Genomic DNA, 11,322 nt, shown 5'->3' on the forward strand with positions numbered 1-11,322 from the left:
TCGAAAGAGAAATTAAACAGCCAAGATAAATGGTGATACAGTCAATGCATGAGAAATTGTTTTACATGATCTATACTATTTATGTGGAGCTGGATATACTTCAATAACATCATCTAGAAGAGATTATATTATTTTGAATGTACATATACCGCAAATCCATGTAAGGGGCAAATTCATTATAAAATACCAGGAAGTAGCTTGTAAGGTATTTATTTTGTATTTTCAGTAATTAACGTGTTTATGTGACCTACAAAGGAGAAGAGACTGTATGTGTGGATGTTTACAAACAAACCACTTGATGTAGTGAGTAACTTAAACAACTTGAGACTTGGACCTAGTCCAGTTAATTAAATCCTACAGAAATGCTTTGGTGAAGCAATCGAGTATTTGCAAGGCACCATTGTTTTTCTAGCATGAGACACTTTCTTTTATTTCTTCTTGTCTTCTCAATTGAATACAAACCCTTGCTGTCATTGATTACATCTGCTGCTTCCGTTTGATACCTCAGTCTCTGTCATACTAATTATACAGTGTCCTAATGCGTACGGTTTGGTTAGTAGGGGGCTACTTATATCTAATCATCGTATCTTTCTTTGTGCAATTTTGATATTGATGAATGGCTTAATTATTTAAAAATAGTCTCCTGGAGATCATTTATTATAAGTCTTTAGTTTTAAAACTTAAAAAGGGTACATCATTAGCACACCCAAAACTTGCACTTATGTATATATTTTGAGCACCAGTTTAAATTTAATTGTTATTATTTTATTCCATTTAAATGGATTTCAAGATACATGAGAATATCAACACATGAATTTTGTCGCTTGAATTTTCTAAGTATAGGAGACAACGTAAGCTCTACTTAAATGGAAAAGTTCTATTATTTTTGTTAAATGAAAAGGTTTTGTTATTATGCTAATTATTGTTCAATGTGTATTTTAGATACCATTGTCTTTAAACTGTGAAAATGTCTGTATTTTCATGTTTTTTCCTTAAAACTGACTAGTTTTTCTTAAAATTGTTAATATAAAACTATTAAAGAATATTACATTTTAGGTCTTTTTTGTCTCTAGGATGGATTCACTGAGAGTGTGTATAAGCTTTACTGTTTTTCTGTCCTGCTTTTTGTGTTATTTCTTGATAACGTTTTCTCATGTTACTACTATCTAGTCAAGTGTATTTAATATTTTGACTAGCCTCTCTTTTTTGTGTTTTTCTATTTTATTAACAGATTTCATTCGTCGGCAATTTTGTTCATGTTGATAATTTATTGTGGCTACTTCCTCCTCTTATTTCTCTCCCACACTTGCAGCTCTTGTTCACCCTAGCAAATCTATTTATTATATTAATTACTTTCTCTTTTCTTTGATGTTCCACAGACTGTAACTAGGATCATCTGGGTGACTCTGAGTTTGGAACTACCCATTAAAGCCTGGTGTGTTCAATCATGGGTATACAACAAGATACCATGCCAGCCCCTCTCCTTGAACCTGTTAGTTGCTAATAAGTCAGCAGTAAGTGGTAAGGTCCAGTGAGCTCCTTCCCTTCAACAGTTGATTACTACAGTGTCTTATTTGTGTGGGTCCATAGCCAATAGCATAATTACTGTGAGTTTATGATATCCATGGCTTTGCCATACTTACGAGACGGCGTTTTGCCATCCTTCTCCTTATCTTCCAATGCCTGCATTCTTCCCATTTTCTCTTCTGCAATACTACCTGAGCCTTAAGGGAGCGGTATGCCTTGTTTAAGGCTAAGTCTTCCCCTGCACTTTATTTTCAGCATCTTGTTTAACCTGGGATATTTGTGTTCACCTCTGTATCACGCCGAAAAGCTTCTCTGATTTAGGCTCAGAGTTGCCTTTTTGCGTGGGTGTACTCATATACAGAAGGTAGTTGGGGATATGTAGTTTAGCTAAGCCAGTATTAGGCTCATCCCTGGGGCCCAAGTCTTCTTCAGCCATGGGTTTTTGGAACAGGTTTACAGCACTGGACATGAATTCTCTCTAATAAAGCAGGCCTCAAATTGAAGCAGAGGATGGTTGTTCACACCCATAACTGTCATATCATTTCAGCAACAACAGACCCATTTTCCCTGGCAGGTAGGTACTGAATTTCATAGTTTACATCTTGGTAAAAGCGTAATGTCTTTACACCCTCCTCACCCTGTGAAATGCCAACCAGCTCTCTTAAAGCTATCTAGGTGTAAAGTATGCGGTGTCTTATCAACTAATTCTTTTAGATAATTAGTGGAATAGCAATCATCTGTACTGGTTTGTCAGTGTCTGCAGCTTCAGTTACAGCAGCTTCTATGATTATATCCTATGCTTGGCACTAGCAATTTTGTTTAGTGATCTGTTACTTCTAGGAATGGTTTGTATAGGTTCATCAGGTGTCTTCCTTCAAACATTTTTTTGACATCTTTTGATTAGATTTCATATAATAGACAACTATCTTATTGGGTGATTCCGTTATAGCTTACAGGGCTCTCTCCTCCCATAATATATTAATTCCTTCTGAAAGCCTTTTTCATACCCTCACCTTGTTGATTAACGCTTCATTAGCCACATTTCCCCAAATCTACCTCCATCTTTCTCCCTGTTTGGACCTTTTTGCTCCCAATATTCCTCCATCCTCATTTTCCCTATGTACCACCATCCATCCTCACCCAAGGCAACACTTACCCTACTTTTCAAGTTTTCTAGCTCCTGGAAATACTCCAAGTTAAACACACAACACTAAAGAGTTGAGGCTAGCCGGGCGGTGGTGGCGCACGCCTTTAATCCCAGCACTCGGGAGGCAGAGGCAGGCGGATCTCTGTGAGTTCGAGGCCAGCCTGGTCTACCAAGGGAGTTCCAGGACAGGCTCCAAAGCTACAGAGAAACCCTGTCTCGAAAAACAAAAACAAAAAAAAAAAAAAAAAAAAAAAAAAGAGTTGAGGCTAGGATTCACGTGTGAAAGAAACATTAAGACATTTCTGGATATAAGTTACCTTGCTCAGTACAATTTCCCCAATTTTATCAATTTATCTGTCAACCTCATAATTTCACTTTTCTTTATAACTGAATACAATCGTGCTATGTATATTTCATTATCCATTTGTTAGTTTGTAGACATATCAATATTTTGAGCTCAGGTCCTCTTATGCAACCCAAACTGGCCTCAGATTTGTGGTGTTCCTACCTCACCTTTACAAGAATAAATACACACACACACACTCAAACATGCACACACACACAAATTGTAAGCATATGCATATACTTGCTCACCCTAGTGAATTTGACATTGGTTATCTTTTTCTATCATTACCTCACATGTTGAGACAGGGACTCTTGCTGAATATGGAGCTCCCTGTTTTGCTAGACAGTCTGGCCATCAAACTCTGGGGATCCATTTGTCTCCACTTGCCTCCCCAACACCAAGCCAGCATTTGCTTATAGGCGTGTGCTTGCAGTCATGCCCGGCTTTTTAAGTGGGTGCTGGGAAGGGAAGCTCAGGTCCTTGGTTTACGCAACAAGCGCTTCCCTCACCAAGCTGTGTCATCAGCCCCACAGCAATAGTTTTTAAGACAGCGTTCTTTTTATGTTTCCTTATCGATATCTCACTTGGCGATTTTTGTCTTAGTCTCCTATGGCTTCCTCCTCCCATAATATGTAATTACAGGTTGATATGCTACCTTCGAGTAGGTAATATCCTAAAAGATATTAAGCATTTTATTCTTATTCATTTCTCTAGTATCTCTAGTTTCTATGCGGTCATTTCTGCCATTGCTGAATCTCTTGACCGTCTCTTCTTCTCACAACTATTCATGTTTTCTCTATTGTGTTTCTTGAGACTTTGCCTGCAGGAACTCCTTTCAAGGTTTAAATCATTATTCTCCCAACTGCTCAAAGCCCTTGCCCATTCTTGGGAGAACTCTTTTTACATGTAATTACTCCGTTTTCACTCTGGGGCTTGGAGTTTTCAGAGTCTGCAGATATATTCATTACGGTACTAGATCTACATGAGGATGGCTTGCTGGTAGGAATTTTCTGATAACACGTCTCTATAACTTTTGTCTAGTTTGAGCCTAAATGAAATAATTGAGGGTTTATTTTATCTCCCTCAGTAAGATTCTTTTTGTAGCTTTTGTACCAAAGTATACTTTTGGGGAATCCTGTATTCAAGATGCAGCACTTGCTAATATCTATGTTTTCTTTAAATTTCTTTCATTAATGAGAATTTGATACATAGACAATAGCATTTGAGAATACATGCCTCCCATTCCCCCCTCCATCTCCTTCCATGTGCTTTCCTACATGTCCCCTTCCCAACTGTATATCTTTAAAAAAAATAAAAACCATTAAACACAGTTCACACTGCCTGTATGTTCATGAGTGGGGTCATCCACTGGAGAATTGGAGTGAAGGAGTACCCAAAGGTCCCCCAAATAGCATAGGCTTTGCCTTTGACTACTCACCATAAGTGCACAGCAAGCCCCTATTGCAGAAGACACCATCCGCGTGGGCTGAGAATTACAGAGGAAATCATTCTTAAACTAGCCCAGGAACTTCCTTCCTGCTGGGTCACTTTCACAGTACTTTAAGATGTTTTGCAGGCTGCTGAGGGACCAGGAATTCAGTGGTCTTACTCTGCCCTGGTGACTGTTTTCACTCAGGAGGCTGACTTTGTCTTCTAAATGCTATGGTCCCTATTGAAAACTGGGAGGGACACTGAAGATTGGCATATGCAGTTATAAAATGCCCATGCTTACAAAATTACTCTTTTGACTTTGAGCATTCACATTGTTTTTGGTTTTGGTAGAGTTTTTTTTTCCCTAACGTAATAAATTATAAGAACAAACACAAACAAAGAAAAAACATGGCTTCTAAAAGACTTTTTGGATTATCTAAAACTTTTAAAGAATTATACCTGTCCACCTTTTCCTGAAAATGGCAGAATTGCCTGTAATCAATCAAATGGGAGAGGGAATCATGAATTCTCATCCACTCAGATAATTTGAGGCTAACCTTAACTACCTGAATCCTACAGAGAGAGAGAGAGAGAGAGAGAGAGAGAGAGAGAGAGAGAGAGAGAAGAGAGAAGAGACTGAAAGATGGAGAAGAGATAGAGAGTGAACAAAATTGAAACAAATATTTTGCAGTAAATATGTGGCCAATTTTTATTGATTCAAAATAAAATCATTTCACATAAATATTGATTTTTAAATAGTCAAGATATACTTCTATACTCCATCAGAGGTAATTTCTCCAAAGTTGTCTTTAAATAGACTACTGATATCGAATTAAAAACCCTATTTATTGCAAATTATAAATATACATTTTTTTAAAAAAATGTTCTTTAGATTAGATTAACTGAAGTCTTGCTTGGATTTGTACCACAAACGTCCTAAATTTTCAAGCCAATATCCTATAATTTTTTAAAATGAATTTTCTTTATATTTTGCTATTGCACTGTAGATACCAAATTTTCTAGCTAAAACACACCTTCGTTCATTGAGCCTGCTACAAGAGAAAGAAACAAAGGAAACATTAATAAAACCACAAAACTAGCAAATTATACCTGTGTTGTGATAGTAAATATTCCTGGTAAATTCTGAATAGAAAAAAAAAACATTTGCAACTTAATGTTATATTCAGTCTTTTGTTTTAGGGAGGAAATAAATATTCCAAAGACATCTGTCAGGGCTTTAAGTCTATAACCAGGTCTTACCAGATTTACCATGTAATCTGTAATCTCTGGAAAAGGTTGATTTAACATCTAATCTGAAAGATATTACTCCAGATTTCACTACTGCAGCCAAAATTTCATGCATTTTGTGCATCTAGAAACTAACCGAGACATGCATGCATTCATGTAAGGGAACTTTCTGCAGATCTTTTCTACTAAGTTTGAAACTTCACGTGAAAACAACAAGAACAAAAAATAACACTAGAAAATGGGATCCCATACGTTTAGAAACTTGACAGTTTTACAAATGTTTGCATACTAAGGATATCCACTCCTTTAAGGTTGTTTATTATGATCAGATAACATATTTTTTCAAGAAAGATTTCACTTGAGGGCCCAAGATGATTGAATTTTTGTTTTGCATAATTATTCAGAATTAGTAGTGTGCTTTGTGTGAATCTTATAGAAAGTTTACACGCTATTCAAGTTGGGTAAGACTATATAATCAATTTCGCAATATGTCTCATTTTCGTCTAAGTATTAGACTTGAAACTCTATACCTAAGATAGGCCACTGCTTATGGCATAAAACAAAACCCCTAGAGTGAAGGAATTTCAGTGCTACAAGATTGTATTTCATTTTATAATGTCAAAAGATACACGGAAAATATTCATAACAGTTAAGAAGTCTGACCTTTAAATTCGTCACATCAAATTCCATGCATGAACATTAAAATTAGCTCATGACCAATCTATTCCTGAAAAAAAAAAAGAACAGCATGGTCATATTACAAAGGTCGTTACATTAGAAAGATCTTAAAAGAATAGGTTAATTATGTGGAAAACAAAATCAGGAATTCTAAGGCTCTGAATTAAGGATAAAGAATATGATATGCTAACTCCAAGCTCTTGAATGTGGACATTATTGGGATGTTCTTCCAATTGCTTCTCTAGTGGTGGCTGTGGTTACAGACTTGAGACTATTGTGACCTTTCCCTGGGCTTTCCTTGTTATCAGAGCTTTCAAGTCAATAAACTGATGTTAATGCTTAATATGTGGCTAAAGTATAGTAAACAATACAGGAGAGAATTAACCTTGGCTAGATGAACCGATCTTACTCCTTATCCTAAAACATGTGCAAATCTCACTATTTCCTAGTTTGTTCCAGAAGGCTTAGATAAAAGGACTTAGACAAACACGTTCTCAGCCATGAAGCCTCAGAGTTCTTTGCTTTATTCCCTCTCTTCCTTTTATTTTGTTTTGCTCTCTCTTTTCTCTAGTTTTATTAATTTACAATTAAGCTTCATTATAGCATTTCCCAAACAAAATTTGTCTTTATTATTTATTTCCTTACTTCTCCCCATCTCCTTTCTCTTTGTGATTTTAGCCTAATAGCCTCCTTTGCACTTTCTTGTCACATGGGACCTATTGAACTTCTTGACACCTTCTGTTCCACTCCAACGACCTTCCGTCTAGTTCTGTAATCTATACCACTCTCATCGTCCTTTATGTCCATGCATGCAAACATGGAAAATTAGGATCTGCATACAAGAGACTACGTCACTTCACTTGCTAGTTTTCAGATAAACTCGTCATTCTGAGCTTGTTCTAATGTTATTTTTTTCAGTAGTGCAGTAAATTTCCCTCATGTATGTGTGCCACATTTTCACTATTTGTTTTTCTATTGCTAGTCATATGGTGTCCCACATAACTGATAAGGTTTATTCTTATGTGTATTGTTTTGGGGGAATATGCGAATGAGATAATTTGCTAATTTCTTTCTTGACAAATTTATTAGGACATATATGAAAGCCACTTGTTTTTGTATATTGATTTTGTGTTCTGCAACTTTACTGACAGTTTATTAGATATAGTAATTTTCTAGTAAAAATCTGTATAGTGTCATGTTGTGCAATTCCCCGCTGTATACTGTGATTACCACTGATTAATAAAGAACTGCCTTGAGCCTATAGCAGAGCAGGGAAGAACACAGCTAGGTGGTGGAAACTAAACTGAATGCTGGGAGAAAGAAGGCAGAGTAAAAGAGAAGCCACATAGCCCTGCTGGAGACATACACCGGAACTATACCCAGCAAGACACAGCCTTGTGCATGATACATAGATTACTAGAAATGGGTTAAATTAAGATGTAAGAGTCTATTATGGAAGAAAATCAGGGCAGGAACCTGGAGGTAAGAACAGATGCAGAGACCATGGAGGAGTATTCTTTACTGGCTTGCTCCTCATGATTTACTGAGCTCCCAGCTCCCTCTCTTACAACATCCAGGACCACCTTCCCAGGCGAGGCACGGCTCAGAGTGAGCTGATGTCTCCTGCATCAAACATCAATCAAGAAAATTCACTGCTGATTTGCTTTCAGGCAAATCTCGTTGAGGCTTTTTCTCAACTGAAAGTCCATCTTCTCAAATGACTCTAGTTTGTGTCAAGTTGACATAACACTGACCAGCACAATGTATAAATAAGATAATAAACTCATAAAATATAAAAGACGTGCTGAACACTTATGACATGCATCAGAAACTATTCAAAAAGAGTCCGTCTATCCGAGAGTATGGATTTTAACCTCATGTTTCATTCTCTCTATTTGGAAACTGAAAGATGAAAATACATTGAGTGACAGGGCACACTAGTTTTGGAGCTTGTGTATGTCTTGAATAATAATTCTGAAAATGGAAAAACTGTCTGTATTATTGTAGAGAGGGAGTTCCATTGTCATGTAAACAAAAGGACCTCAACAGTAATTTAACCTGAGTTATGTACTTGACAGCTTACTCCCTTGCCAGACTTCCCCATTCTTTCAGTATAAAAATAAATAATGGATTTTGCCTAATTTGCTTTTCCAAGTAGGACATCTATTTAATATAGCTACATATTACAAATACATATATTTTATTACATACAAAAAAATTTAATGTGGTGTTCTGTAGCACTATGAATTAAAGATTAAGAATTAAGTGCTAAATCAAGCAATTAATGTACGATAATATAGTTTTAAATTATATTTTGGTTGGTGTGCAAATATGTTACCCAGCCTATATTTATGGGTTTTGTGATTCAAATGAACAATTTGTATACAAGTACCATGTTTTTGTGCCAAGAGAATTCATTTTACTCATTTGAATCAAATCGTTTCATGTTTGTCATACTGCAGTCAAAATTCTTTGGAAATAATACAATGAAATATTTTAATAATCAACTGTGAAACTGATAAATATTCTTTTGTTAAAAAGCAAAAATAAAAATTCAAGTGGAGGCACCAGGGATGAGTATAATGTTTAAGGCAGAAATTATCTCTTTAAAAAGACAGTGTTCCTTTAAAACACCTTTTCTGTACCAGGAATTAATAACTCTATTTCCTCTGGCCATCAAGAGCTCTGATTTAGGAAAATAATAAAGAAGAAATTTTCTTCTGGAAGTCTTCATGTAGTGGAAATGCATTGATTATATTGAATTTATGACTACTTTATAGGAATTAATGCTATTTTCTATAGTTTATATGCATCTCAGATGTAATATAAATGTAATATACCATGTCCTTATAAAAATTGCCTCGAACAATGAGCTTATTTACTTATGACTCTTAAAATATGACATTACAACACCTATTTATTTACCTCTAGCATTATTTGAATGTCCTGATGGACAGGTGGTGGTGGTGCAGTTTTCAATACCAGTACTCAGGAGGAAGAGGCAGGTGGAGTTCAAGGCCAGCCTGCTCTACAGAGCACGTTGCAGGACATCCGAGGCTACACAAGGAAAACCTGTCTCAAGAAACAAAAACAAATTCAAAAACAAAAAAAAAAAAGTTCCAAATGCTAGCCTATCACAACTGGAAGTAACTACTGTATTCCATTATGTTAAAGATTGCTATAGTGCATGCAATTGTATATTTAATTCATTAAGTTTAAGTAACTAATCAATAAAAGGAAATTTCACGTACAAGAATTACAAAGGGTAGAATTTACCTAGTAAGAATAGCCATCATACCAAGAGCAATCTGCAGATTCAATCCAGTTAAAATCTCAACACAATTCTTCATAAACTTAAAAGGGTTAATTCTCAACTTCATATAGAAAAAAGGATAGTTAAAACAATTCTGAAAAATTAAAGAACTGCTGGAGGTAGCATCATTCCTGATTCTAGAGATAAAGATTGTATGGTACTTGTATAAAAACAGACATGTTGAAGAATGGAATGAAATTGAAGACCCAGAGATAAATCCAGACACCTATGGATGCCTGATTTTTGATAAAAACCCAGAGTACACACTGGGGGGGGGGGAAATATATTCAAAAAATGGTGTTGGTTAAACTGGATATTTTCATGCAGAAGAATGCAGATAGACCATATTTATCATCATGTACAAAATTCAAGTTCAGGTAGATAAATGACCTCAACATAAATCTAGATACTCTGAACCCTAATGGTTCAGAGAAAATGGGGACTAGTCTTAAACACATTGGCACAGGAGACAACTTCCTCAATAGAACAACAACAATGCAGGCACTAAGATCAACAATTAATAAATGGGATCCCCTGGAACTTTAAGGGAAAGGACACTGTCAATTGGACAAAATGGCAGCCTACAGTGTAGGAAAAGGTTTTTTTTTTTTTATCAACTCTACATCTGATAGAGGACTAATATCCAAAATATAGAAAGAACTCAAGACACTAGATATCAATGAACTAAATAACCCAATTATAAAATGGGGTACATCTCTAAACAAAAAATTCTCAATAGAGAAATCCAAATGGCTGAGAAACAAACACTTAAACAGATGTTTAACATCCTTAGCCACAGGGAAATGCAAGACAAAACTACTTTGAGATTCCATTTTACATTTGTCAGAATGGCTGAGATCAATGACATGCGTGACAGCGCACGCTGGCAAGGCTGTGGAGTAGGGGGAACACTTTTCTACTGCTGGCAAGGTTGTGGAGTAGGGGGAACACTTTTCTGCTGCTAGTGGCAGTGCACACTTTTACAGCCACTATGAAAATCAATATGGTGATTCCTCAACAAACTGGAAACCCATCTACCTCATGACCCAATTATCCTACTCTTAAGCATATACCCAAAGGACACTACATCATACTACAAGGACACTAGCTCAACTATGTTCTTTTTGGCTTAATTCACATCAGCAAAAAACTAGAACCAACTTAGATGCTGTTCAACAGCAAAATGGGTATAGAAAATGTGGCACATTTACACAATGAAGTTTTACTCACCTGTTATGGGAGCTTCCATCTCCCTAAATAACAGCTTTAGCCTTTTAATCTGTCAATAGTCATTCCAACCAACGCATCTCCAGTGAAACACTTAAACCTAATGCTCAAGAAAAATTATGGAATAAGGGGAGAAAAGATCATAAAAATCAGAGGCCCAGGATGCTTATTGATAGATTGTGTCAAAGACATGCTTTAGTGTGAATTCTAATTGGTCTTAATAATAAAAACCCAGAGTCAGGTATCAGGGTAAATGTGCAAAGATCAGAGGAGTTAATGAGCCAGCCGTTATTTCCAGATTACTATTTTCTTTTTTTTTTTTTTTTTTTGATTTTTTTGAGACAGGGTTTCTCTGTGGTTTTGGAGCCTGTCCTGGAACTAGCTCTGTAGACCAGGCTGGTCTCG

The 11,322-nt window shown here is 36.1% G+C and overlaps 1 long non-coding RNA gene across 1 annotated transcript in view; it reads left to right on the forward strand.

Moving 5' to 3' along the window:
* The first annotated feature begins 1,462 nt into the window (after positions 1-1,462).
* Positions 1,463-11,322, forward strand: part of LOC113457149 — a 26,936-nt gene continuing 17,076 nt past the window's right edge. The window contains exon 1 of the long non-coding RNA XR_003377775.1: positions 1,463-1,521. This is a non-coding gene — a long non-coding RNA (uncharacterized LOC113457149). The remainder of the gene's footprint in view (positions 1,522-11,322) is intronic.

Source organism: Microtus ochrogaster, chromosome 19 (assembly GCF_000317375.1).
Source record: "Microtus ochrogaster isolate Prairie Vole_2 chromosome 19, MicOch1.0, whole genome shotgun sequence".
NCBI lineage: Eukaryota > Metazoa > Chordata > Mammalia > Rodentia > Cricetidae > Microtus > Microtus ochrogaster.